Source organism: Schistocerca cancellata, chromosome 6, assembly GCF_023864275.1.
Source record: "Schistocerca cancellata isolate TAMUIC-IGC-003103 chromosome 6, iqSchCanc2.1, whole genome shotgun sequence".
NCBI classification, from domain to species: domain Eukaryota; kingdom Metazoa; phylum Arthropoda; class Insecta; order Orthoptera; family Acrididae; genus Schistocerca; species Schistocerca cancellata.
In genome coordinates this window covers 404,422,251-404,435,393 of record NC_064631.1, presented here as the reverse complement: position 1 = coordinate 404,435,393, position 13,143 = coordinate 404,422,251, and the positions used below count along the sequence as shown (strand labels likewise).

At 44.0% G+C, this 13,143-nt stretch overlaps 1 pseudogene; it reads right to left on the bottom strand.

Annotated features, from left to right (window-relative positions):
* Nucleotides 1-8,206: 8,206 nt before the first annotated feature.
* Nucleotides 8,207-8,324, bottom strand: LOC126089879 (5S ribosomal RNA; annotated as a pseudogene).
* Between the last annotated feature and the right edge of the window lie 4,819 nt (nucleotides 8,325-13,143).

Here is a 13,143-nt window from a genome sequence, read left to right as displayed (position 1 = left end):
AATGGGTGCTTGCTCTAAATGTAGAAAAACGTAAGTTAATGCGGATGAGTAGGAAAAACACAATCTTGCAACTTTCAAATACAGCGTTAGTAGTGTGCAGCTGGACACAGTGCATGGGGGCTTAATTAAATAAATAGAATGCAAATAATTTTACTGTCTGTCCGGTTACGCAGTCTCTCGTAAACGGTTGGCCCTGACTAGTTTTTGTACACAATCTGACTGCATGGAACAACAACAAGAATAAAATGAAAATTTTCGTTAACACAGTTAATTCATTAAGTCCCCAGCAACTATAAAATCTACGAAGCCAACAAAGCACAAGTGTAGCTGTTCTGTGTGTGGTAGTATGACTCAACGCACATCTGGCACGGTTCTTCTTCAACAAGACAAGAATTTTTAAATACCAATTATACTGACGTGATAAAAGAAAATTAGAAATACTATAATTGCGTAAGGAATGCAGAATTACACTCTAATACAAGAACACAAGCCAGATGCTTTGTTGACTGAACCTGTAATGATGCATTATTTGAGATACAGAAATATTAAAAAGAAAAAACAGGGAATTTGTTACCTTCATATATATTGACGAAAAGCACTCAGATCATTACAATATCTCCATTGGAACAACATCTGCTATCTCTCCCATCAAACCACTGCATAAAACATGGAACAACACTCTCCACTATCACATCTCACTCCGACTTCACGACAAGCAGTGTCCACCACAACTTCTCGGCAAGAGCTGCACTCCGCTACTTCTCAATAATCACTGCCAGTGGAGGCGGCGGAACAATACTCTCTGGCGCGATCTCTGGCGCTGTGGCTCAGTGTAGCCACCTCTCAACAGTCATATCGATTCACCTAGGCGTAACGGTACCAAGCGATGTAAGTGGACTGAGTACGTCAGGTTGGTAGCAGGGAAGGTGAATGGTCGACTTCATTTTATTTGGAGAATTTTGGGAAAGTGTAGCTCATCCATAAAGGAGAAGTCGTATAGAACGCTAGTGCGACCTATTCTTGAGTGCGGTTCAAGTGTTTGTGATCCCCATCAGGTCTGATTAAAGGATGACATCGAAGCAATTCAGAGGCGGGCTGCTAGATTTGTTACTGGTTGGTTCGATAAGCACGCAAATATTGCGGAAATAACTCGTGACTTCAAATGGGAAGCAGTTGAGGGAAGATGATGCTCTTTCCACAAGTCACTACTGCGCAAATTTAGAGAACCGACATTTGAAGTCGACTGCAGAGCGATTCTACTGCTGTCAACGTAAATTTCGCGTGAGGACTACGAAGATAAGATATGAAAAATTAGGGCTCATACGGAGGCATATAGACAGTCGTTTTCCCTGGATCTATTTGCGATTGCAGCAAACGAGGTAATGACTAGTAGTGGTACAAGGCAGCCTCCGCCATGCGCCGTGCGGTGGTTTACTGAGTATTTATGTGAATACAGATGTCATATGTTACCTCTGCATGTAGGCAGCCTGTCGGTCAAAGTTCAAATGTGGTCCAAAAAGTACTTTGTTCTCTTCCCGCAGCCCAACGAGTATTGCGCTATACTACTGACAACAAGGGAACTTTTATTCAGAAGCAATGATCATACATCAGTGTTTGCCATCTATCTTTGAATGATGATAGTGATGGGTTCATGAGAATTATGTAACATTTTTATATACAGTTTGCTTTACAGATGCACTGCGCCTTCCAGAAACCTTCCAAGAAATGTAAATCTTCCATTGGCCTTTCCCACTATTACTTTCAGGTGTTAGTCTCTCTTCGTTTTCTAGTGTTATCACTTAATATTTAGATGATTTAATGATCTGCAGAAATGTACCACTAAGCTCATAGTACGGTAACAAACGGCTTCTTTCTCTTCCTTATGGATATTATCTTGCATTTATCCACATTAATAGATAATTGCGATTCATTAAAACAATTGGAAATTTAGTCAAAATCTTCTGGATTTCCTCACGATTATGAGATGATAATGTAGTTGAAGTGTCGAGCGTATTTCAGAAGTATGAGATGATTGGGGAAATGAACGTAGCTAAGATCGCTTCTGGATTACTGGCAAAGATGGAGAGCATGCGATGATTTCATTGTGAAGCATGGTACTTACAGACATTTGTTAGAAATTATTGTCACTAGCCTATACAGCATATCTGCATATCAGCAAACAGCGCCTAACTACGTGTCTTTCATTTTCTGCACCCTTGGTTGGTACTGAAGATAGCTACTGTCACTAGCTTATGTAAATGTTTGTGAGATGGCTCAAGTTGCTGCAAATATTGCGGACGGCCGTTCTCATTATTTTGTGGCTGTTTCAGTGTAATTCTGTTACTGCGTATCTCTCATTTCGTAAATTTACTATCAGTACTGCGCAGCAAATGCACACGACCGACTCTTTTTAGTGTGAGGCAGAAGCAAAATCCAGAGTGGAATAGTAGAACTGTTTTGGAAAAACACAGCATTGTGGTGGAAACGCACACAATTTTCGATCGCTCCCCAAAAGTCTAGTTACCAAGCGCTGGAAGAACAGCTAACCAAATTTACACTAGTAGTGGTACAAGGCAGTGAGTGAGGAGAGAATTTCAGAGAAATGACTCTCGAAGTGCCACTTCGCTTATACACTTCTAGATCACATTATTCTCTGCGTCACAGAAATCCTACTTGTTTTCCTACTAGGCTGGAGCTATCATAAAGGTTTAGTTATCATCCATAAAACATAAAATTACCTGATTAATTTTTGTTTGTTTCCTAATACATGTCTGCAGTCCTTGTACACACCGATACAGTACCGTAGCAAGCCGCTAGAGGATACAAAACAAACTGGCGCAACCCACTGCTATGAGTTACGTATCGTGCGGTAGTTCGTTTCCGGCAGCAGCGAAAATGCTGCAGCCGTGTCAGGACAGTGCAGATGGTTTCTCTAGTGCTCTGCCGTGATAACTGTCAAAATAAAACAGATGAAATACAACACCGTAAAATTTTGCATTGTAGAATTGTGGGAATGTCACTACCCCTTTTAGGTAGCATGTGACGAGCTAGATGCAATAATGACAATAAATGAAAAAAAAAGATGAAAATTGTAATTAACTGGTGGCCGTGTCAATGCGACCCGAGCGTGTATGTCTTCTTCTTCTTCTCCTTTCTTCGCGTGCTACGTATTTTCCTGCTACGTCCTTTTTTCAGTGTATCCATTGTCTGTGGTTAGGGGCCTACGTTTTAATCACCTTATCTCTTTCTTGATCTACCTATTGATCTTTTTCCTATTAGCCGATTATTCATTATTATTTTAGGCATTATGTTTTGATTAATTCCTGTGACATCTCTCCATTTATTTCTACATTCCTAGATTTGTTTGCCGGCCGCGGTGGTCTCGCTGTTAAGGCGCTCAGTCCGGAACCGCGCGACTGCTACGGTCGCAGGTTCGAATCCTGCCTCGGGCATGGATGTGTGTGATGTCCTTAGGTTAGTTAGGTTTAAGTAGTTCTAAGTTCTAGGGGACTGATGACCACAGATGTTAAGTCCCATAGTGCTCAGAGCCATTTGAAGCATTTTTGAACCTAGATTTGTTTATTTATGCTTCCAAGTCCTAGCTCTTGTCCGACTGCCTTACTCATTATTATGTCAGATAGTCTATAGTCAGCTGCTCTTCTTGAAAACACCATTTCCGCAGTTTGTATTTTTCGTTCACTTCCAGCTCTTACTGCTCAGTTGTCACTATCATGAAGTATTGGTAGTATTCCCATTATTTTGCAGAACTTCACTGCGATGTCTTTCCTGACCTTTCAACTGGTTGTTATGTATTTGATCCTACTAATATAATTCAGTCTTGCAGTTGTTTCCGCACTTTTTTTTCGTTTTTGAAGGAGATAGTATTTCCCAAGAAGCTAAACTCTTTCACTCTCTCTATTTTCTGGTCGTTTATTACAATTTCGCTTGAGACTGTGGCTTGAGCTACAAAAGCCATGACTTTCGTTCGAGAATGTTAAGTTATAGCTCTTGGCAGTTATATTTAACTGCTTTTCTTTAATCATGGCCATCTTTATGATCACAATTACTGTTGACATTATATTGTATATAATTACTTCACAAACTTCACGAACTTTTATGTGATCAGTCTCTTAGTGTTTTATGTACCTAATGACGACACAGCTTTCTATAACAAGTGGCATTTATTTCTCTCCTGGTGTAATAATTGTAGCAATTTTAACACAGCTAATTTTTAATTTTATTATCAACATACGAAGAAAGCCAATAGTGTGGATTTTTAGCTCTTTTTTGTGATTAATCATAACACTTCTTTTGCAACCACCTTACTCATGAGATATGATTATGCTATAAGATAACAGATACAGTTCCTGTTTAATTTTACATAATTACTTCACTACATGTTGTGTAGGTATTCATTTACTGTGATACCTGTGGAATGACGATGCAACTTTGTGTGATCGCTGTCATCTGTTACCTCGTTATGGTGCACAATTCTTTTTTTCTCATTGTTCGTATCTAATATTCTAATTGTTTGAATGAAATTTTTAGTGATTATTAACCCTTTAGCATCATATCTGCACCTAAGGTTTTGTCCTTACTTGTAACGATTATAATCTCTCAATTGATTTATCGCACTGTAGTGACGCCAAGTACATTGTTTTCGTGTTTATCTATTTGTGCACTCTGGACAGTTTATCTTACCCAGCAGAAGTGTATGCTCGACATATTAGTCGACCACGATATTATTGCACCTGGGAGTGAGGGCGCTTCAGTTGACTTATAATGAGTTTCTAGCGTGATACGAGAGTTGGAACTTAAATGAGGCTTCAAATGGCCCTGAGCACTATGGGACTTAACATCTATGGTCATCAGTCCCCTAGAACTTAGAACTACTTAAACATAACTAACCTAAGGACAGCACACAACACCCAGTCATCATGAGGCAGAGAAAATCCCTGACCCCGCCGGGAATCGAACCCGGGAACCCGGGCGCGGGAAGCGAGAACGCTACCGCACGACCACGAGCTGCGGACACTTAAATGAGGAAGGCGTAGTATACTGTTAGCAGAGCCTGTTTTGTTGATGGTGCGGATGGAGCGGCCTACTGCCTGTCGAATCTCTGGAACAGTTCTGAAGCTAAAGCCACGAAGTGCTTCCTTCATCTTCGGAATCAAATCAAAGTCACAAGGACTTAAGTCCGGGGAGTATGGTTGATTGTACAGTATTTCCCAGTCCCATCGACCGAACAGAGCAGCCACAACTAGCGCTGTATGCGCCCGCGCATTGTCGTGCAAAATGATGGGTGGGTTGCGCAGAAAGTATCGCCGGTTCTTTCGCAAAGCTGGTCGCAGGTGATGCTCCAAAAACAACAGTAACACAGTGCATTGACGGTTTGCCTTGGAGGAAGGTAATGCCTTAAGATAACACCATCACAGTCGTACACGAGAGTCACCGTAACTTTCGACCGCTCCATTCGCACGATCAAAAGAACAGGCTCTGCTAACAATATACTACGCCTTTCACATCGCTGGCAACGGGTCCTACACAACGCTGGAGACTACCTTGAAGGGCAGTAACAGGTGAAAACATGTAACTCTTTGGTATCGGTTGTGAATAAATACTTGCCACTATTTAAGTTCCAACCCTCGTATTTCACCAGGACACAGTGAAGCTCAAATGGTTCAAATGGCTCTGAGCACTAAGGGACTTAACTTCTGAGGTCATCAGTCCCCTAGAACTTAGAACTACTTAAACCTAACTAACCTAAGGACATCACACACATCCATGCCCGAGGCAGGATTCGAACCTGCGACCGTGGCGGCGTGCGGTTCCAGACGTAGCGCCTAGAACCGCTCGGCCACTCTGGCCGGCCACGCTGAAGCGCTTCGTAATACACTCCTGGAAATGGAAAAAAGAACACATTGACACCGGTGTGTCAGACCCACCATACTTGCTCCGGACACTGCGAGAGGGCTGTACAAGCAATGATCACACGCACTGCACAGCGGACACACCAGGAACCGCGGTGTTGGCCGTCGAATGGCGCTAGCTGCACAGCATTTGTGCACCGCCGCCGTCAGTGTCAGCCAGTTTGCCGTGGCATACGGAGCTCCATCGCAGTCTTTAACGCTGGTAGCATGCAGTTGACGGACTTTGAGCGAGGGCGTATAGTGGGCATGCGGGAGGCCGGGTGGACGTACCGCCGAATTGCTCAACACGTGGGGCGTGAGGTCTCCACAGTACATCGATGTTGTCGCCAGTGGTCGGCGGAAGGTGCACGTGCCCGTCGACCTGGGACCGGACCGCAGCGACGCACGGATGCACGCCACGACCGTAGGATCCTACGCAGTGCCGTAGGGGACCGCACCGCCACTTCCCAGCAAATTAGGGACACTGTTGCTCCTGGGGTATCGGCGAGACCATTCGCAACCGTCTCCATGAAGCTGGGCTACGGTCCCGCACACCGTTAGGCCGTCTTCCGCTCACGCCCCAACATCGTGCAGCCCGCCTCCAGTGGTGTCGCGACAGGCGTGAATGGAGGGACGAATGGAGACGTGTCGTCTTCAGCGATGAGAGTCGCTTCTGCCTTGGTGCCAATGATGGTCGTATGCATGTTTGGCGCCGTGCAGGTGAGCGCCACAATCAGGACTGCATACGACCGAGGCACACAGGGCCAACACCCGGCATCATGGTGTGGGGAGCGATCTCCTACACTGGCCGTACACCACTGGTGATCGTCGAGGGGACACTGAATAGTGCACGGTACATCCAAACCGTCATCGAACCCATCGTTCTACCATTCCTAGAGCGGCAAGGGAACTTGCTGTTCCAACAGGACAATGCACGTCCGCATGTATCCCGTGCCACCCAACGTGCTCTAGAAGGTGTAAGTCAACTACCCTGGCCAGCAAGATCTCCGGATCTGTCCCCCATTGAGCATGTTTGGGACTGGATGAAGCGTCGTCTCACGCGGTCTGCACTTCCAGCACGAACGCTGGTCCAACTGAGGCGCCAGGTGGAAATGGCATGGCAAGCCGTTCCACAGGACTACATCCAGCATCTCTACGATCGTCTCCATGGGAGAATAGCAGCCTGCATTGCTGCGAAAGGTGGATATACACTGTACTAGTGCCGACATTGTGCATGCTCTGTTGCCTGTGTCTATGTGCCTGTGGTTCTGTCAGTGTGATCATGTGATGTATCTGACCCCAGGAATGTGTCAATAAAGTTTCCCCTTCCTGGGACAATAAATTCACGGTGTTCTTATTTCAATTTCCAGGAGTGTATATGCATAACTGTCTTTAAATCATTCACAGTGCGATGCATTTTCCTTGTCACCACTGTACTTGTTTACTGTAACGTCACCACGGGTTTCTGATAACGGACACGGGGGGCAAGTGTAATAATATTGTGGTCGGGTAGTACTTTCACCAGGCGGTTGGCAGAATGTTCATGATCATTGTTTACAGATTTTGTCATCATTGTTACATACGACAACCAAATCATTTACATCATGATACTGGCACAACTCGGCGAGGATCTTATGTGAGACTGTTGGTAGCGTGAGTTGCTTGTTTTATTCTTTAAAATACTACAGCTTTAGCGTAATTTCTTGGTTTTGTTTACCTGCAGGCAAGCTGATGATGTTCTAAGAATAAAGCCGGTCGTGGTACAATAAATATATAATACAGCTGTGGTGGTTTTCATTTATCATTAATGTGAATCAAAATTTAATTTACACGGCTTTTTGAAGCATGTGCATAATGTTAGCTATAAGATGTTGATCACGAGAAAAGTTTTCATTAGATAATTTCATTCGTTAGTTTGGATGAGCAACTCTATTTACTTTCAGCCATTGTCTCAACATATCATCAACATGCAGTTTGACGCACGAAATGTGTCACCATTTTGAATTTGAATGAACATTTTGCTAACGAGACAAACTCTAAGGAACATATAGTACCATGGAAAACACTCTGGAGAGTTGTTCTAACTCTCTCTCCTCCCAGCAGGCCGTGAAGGCTCAAAGGACCCGACTGGCCGATGTATCATCCACAGCTCACAGGCGTCACCAGATGCGGATATGGAGGGGCATGTGGCCAGCACACCGCTCTCCCGGCCGTATGTCAGTTTCCGATACCGGAGCCGCCACTTCTCAATCAAGTAGCTCCTCAATTTGCCTCACAAGGGCTAAGTGTACCCCGATTGCCAACAGCGCTCGGCAGACCGGATGGTCACCCATCAAAGTGCTAGCCCAGCCCGACAGCGCTTAATTTTGGTGATCTGACGGGAACCGATGTTACCACTGCGGCAAGGCCGTTGGCTTGTTCTAACTCAGCACACGCTTAATGTTCACCATTTTGATTCCTATTTTCCTTCACACGGACTTTAGCGATAACCCTACGGCACGTGTCTTCCGCTCTTTCACATCAAACTTGAAGAATAAGGCGTCTGAGCTCCATTAAATCATCTGGGCGTTTCGGGAAAATTGTTTCATTTATGCACCCCCAAAGAAAGAAGTGACATAGGTTGAGGTTTGGACTATTGGAGGGCCAAAATTGTCCGTAATTGATACGACCTGTAAATCCGAGTGAAATGACCCGCATATCGAAATGCTCGTGTAAGAGATCCAACACAGTGTTTGCAGTATGTGGCCTTTTATGCTGGCAGGTTCACTTCTCATGACATCTAGTGGCCGGCCTGAGTAGCCGAGCGGCTCTAGGCGCTACAGTCTGGAACCGCACGACCGCTACGGTCGCACGTTCGAATCTTGTCTCGGGCACGGATGTGTGTGATGTCCTTAGGTTAGTTAGGTTTAAGTAGTTCTAAGTTCTAGGGGACTGATGACCACAGCAGTTAAGTCCCATAGTGCTCAGAGCCATTTTGATGAAAGGGAACGCAGTAGCAAGAAGCTGTCGAACGAAATTATGGCGGAGCATGCTCAAACAACGCGCACTGTTCAGTTTCTTCAAAGAAGAAAGGTCCGATAAGTCCGTGACTGAAATCTGTGATCCACATCTTAATCTTCGGAAGATGGTGTTGTCGTTCATGAACCACTTGCGGATTTTCAGTAGCCCAAAAGCGTATATTTATTTTGTTAATCACAGAAAACGGTCCCCTTATCAAAAGCAAAAGTTGTTGACACTTTGTTCCCTACCCTCCGCCTCCGGACAGACAATACTATCTATCTCTTGCGTTCTGGAGTGAAGTTCTGAGCAGATATCGTATTGGATGGGTACATCTGGAGGTCACTTTTAAGAATTCGCTGAACGAAGTGGCTGGGTATGTCCAGTTGCACTGCTGCCTTTCTACACGAGTTGCCGAAGCTTCTCTGCGTAGTAGAACATAGTGTTTCAATATTCTCCGGCTAACAAACAGGCTTCGCCCTAGATCGCTACGCTCGCAGTATTGATCCTTCCTATACCAAATGATCATACAGCCTGTGAATGGTTATCTTGTCAGTTGCCCACCGTATCGAAACCGCCTTAGTCCCAACATTACTTTTCGTCTCGTGAAAAAGTAACATAAATGCTGATCGTTGCTGCGTTGTTAGTTTCCATTGTCGCCCCACGTTGTAAATGCTAGCCTCCTAACAACGGTAACGTGAATTACTAGTGCTTTGGTAACTCATTTGTGTTTTTCAAGATCTATTGCTACTGCTGTTGATATGATCAACGTCATATATAGTATCGCTCATAAATTACGTACAAAACAAATGGTGACATTTCATGTGCCACCCGTACTTATCAAAAATTCTGGAGACAAACCGCATCGTTGCAGCTACTGCTGAAAGCAAGCGGTACAGAACTACTGAAACTAGGCCTATGTGTGTGTAGCGCAGGTTTGTTAGTTCGCCAATCCACACGAAATGGAAATATATTAGACCATGTAGTTACAAACGGATCTGACTTTATCGACAGAGCCAGTACTGGAACAGGCACTGGCGATACGATCTCATCACAGCGACGATGCTTACTAAAGTTAATAAATGATTCAAAAAGGCCAGGAGAGAATTTAATCTCAAAAGAGCACAAAAGCTGTTGTTACCACCGTACTTACAAAATCGGTGGACATCTTTTAGTTCCACTACGATGGGCTGATAACGAATCGTAAATCGTGATTCGTGCGTCTGCAGAAAGATCAACGGACGAAGCAAAACAATAACTTGTACCGTCATATCTTAGTGAAGGATTTTGCCGAGATGTGAGAAAACTCTGGTCCTACGTAAAATCAATAAGGTTCAAATGATTCTGAGCACTATGGGACTTAACTTCTGAGGTCATCAGTCCCCTAGAAATTAGAACTACTTAAACCTGACTAACGTAAGGACTTCACACACATCCACGCCCGAGGCAGGATTCGAACCTGCGACCGTAGCGGTCGCGCGGTTCCAGACGTAGCGCCTAGAGCCGCTCGGCCACTCAGGCCGGCAAAATCACTAAGCGGGTGAAAGATTTCTATCAAGATATTCGTTGATCATTGGCGCGGCAACACAATTTAGCAAAAGGAAAGCTGAATTTTAAGTTTCGCGTTTAAAAAATCATTCACACAAGAGGAACTCAAGTAGCGTTTTCTTGTACAGTATCCTGCAAACAGTGGATGAAGGGCAACAGGCAGAGTCCATCTTCCTAGATTTCCGAAATGCCTTCGATACGGTGCCCCACTGCAAATTGTTAACTATGGTACGAGAACACGGAATACTTTCTCAGATATGTCAATGGCTTGAAGACATCTTGATTAATGGAAACTCGGAAAGTGTTTGACTTCGTGCCACCTTGCAGACTGTTAACGAAGATACGAGCATACGGAGTAGTTTCTCAGATACGTAAATGGCTGGAAGACCTAAGGATCGGAGACCAATACGTTATCTTCGTCGGCAAATATTCATCAGGAACAAGAAATCGTCAGTGAAATATTAGTTCAGTTTATTATATGAGTGAATAAAAATATTTACTTAACTTGACACAATCCTTGGCCACAGAAATGCATGGTAATCTACATGCATCATTTGAGGAAGTACTTAAAAAACTGCTCTCTTGAAATACAAGGTTCAAAACTGAGACTAAATAAGCCTTTAGTTCTGATCGATGATTCTGACTACTTCAAATGATGTCACAACTGGGGCAGAGCACTTCGAAGCCCAGCTCTATACTGACCTCCATGCCAGGGTACTGCTGTCCTGAGCTGAGAGAGAGGGTGTGTCTTCCTTAGCCTCTCCCATTCGTCGTTGGGGATTGCAGCGAGTCATTCCTAATGTCTGCCGTACCTGCGCGCGTTACCGTCTTTGGTGTGGCACCGATATCTTCAGACGATACCACATAATGGATAGGGTGAGCACCAATTTGTGGCTGTTAGCTGATGATGTGGTGGTGCATGGGAAGGTGTCGTCGAGGAGTGAGTAGGAATATACAAGATGACTTAGAGAATATTTCTAGTTTGTGCGACAAATGACAGCTTGCTCTAAACGTAAAAAATGAGTGTTAATGGAGATGAGTAGAAAAATATCGCGTAATATTCGAATAAAAGCATCAGTAGTGTGCTGCTCGATACAGTCACATAGATTAAATAGCAGGCGTAACGTTACAAAGCGATATCAAATGGAATGAGCACATAAGGTTGGTAGTAGGAAAAGCGAATGCTCGATTTCAGTTTATTGGGAGAATGTTAGGAAATTATAGCTCTTCTATATAGGAGACCATGTAGAGAGGACTAGTGTAACCCATTCGTGAGTGCTGCCTTAAGCCGTCGGCACACGGACCGTGCATCCGAACGTTGAGCGTGCCGAGTTTCTGACGTCATATCGTGGAATAGCACGTTCGGGAGTTTTTCCGAACGTGCAGAGCAATATCTGGCTTGTCAGATATTCTGAGCGTGCATCTGAGCGTTGACCAATGAGATGGCACAACGCCACCTACGTCACACGCACGCCGTCTCCCTTCAGTACAGAATTGTGAGGCGCCATTTGGCATTCATTTCAAGCCTATATATATGCCGTTTCTGAGAACCAGCAAATTGAGAATCACTGGAAAACCCTTTGTTAACTGTGTGATTCGTTGCACTAAAATAATGAGAAACATCATATTCATGGCAAAAGAATTATTGTAACTTGCGTATTATGAGAGGAGGCTATTTGAAGTCAGCGACACAGTGAAGATCCACCCAAAACGCATTGTTCTTGGTACAATTTGTTATAATTAAATTTCAATAAGTAACATATCTACGATTAAGGTTTTCAGCAGGTTGTTACATATTATGATTAGACGAAGGCGTTACGTTGTTGTTGTTGTAGCGTAATGACTAGCGTTACTTTCCGCTGTATAGTTGTTGATGGGGCAGTGATTCGCGACTTGTCAGTCCGAAAAATTTTTTCCTGACATTCGCGTTTTTATTGGGTTCTGGTACTTTATTATTAGTTTAATATAAGTATACACTATAATATTTGATGTTACGTAAATATAAGTACATCTTTTTTTGAGGGGTGACTTTGTTCGACTGGCTTAATCTACAGGACAGCTACTTGTATAAAGATACTTTGCTCCTTTTTCTTTTACGCTTCGTAATTCACATGTTGCAAAGATTCTGTTACTGGGTAGGAACAGTGATCAAGTAAGACTGACCTTGGGGTTTTACTGAAATGTGGGAATGATAAAATAATGTTTATCTTATGCGGAGAAGTATTCCAAATTTGCATCGCACTGTTTGTAATTGAACTGTTATAAACTCGTGTCCTTATTGATTGGACATGCTACTTTCCTTTTCGCGGACGATGGGGGAAATGTGCGTTTTAATAGAGCAAACGTGGGAATATTACGCGCGCCCGTTGAGTAAACAGTGTGCTTTAAGAACTAGAAACATCCCTCAACTGCCGCTGGAATGCGTTGCGACTGCGCGTACCACATTGGGGCCCACGTATCGCATGCACAAGTCGCATCGCTCCTGAGCGTTCAGCAGCACATTGAACTTGGCACGCTCAACGTTAACGTTCGACAGCACGGTCCGTGTGCCGACGGCTTTAGTTTTAGGAATCCCCACCAGGTCGGATTAAAAGGAGACACTGCAGCAATTCAGAAGTGTGCTGCTGGATTTGGTACCGGTAGGTTCGATCAACACGGGAATGTTACGGAAATGCATCGTGAAGTCCAA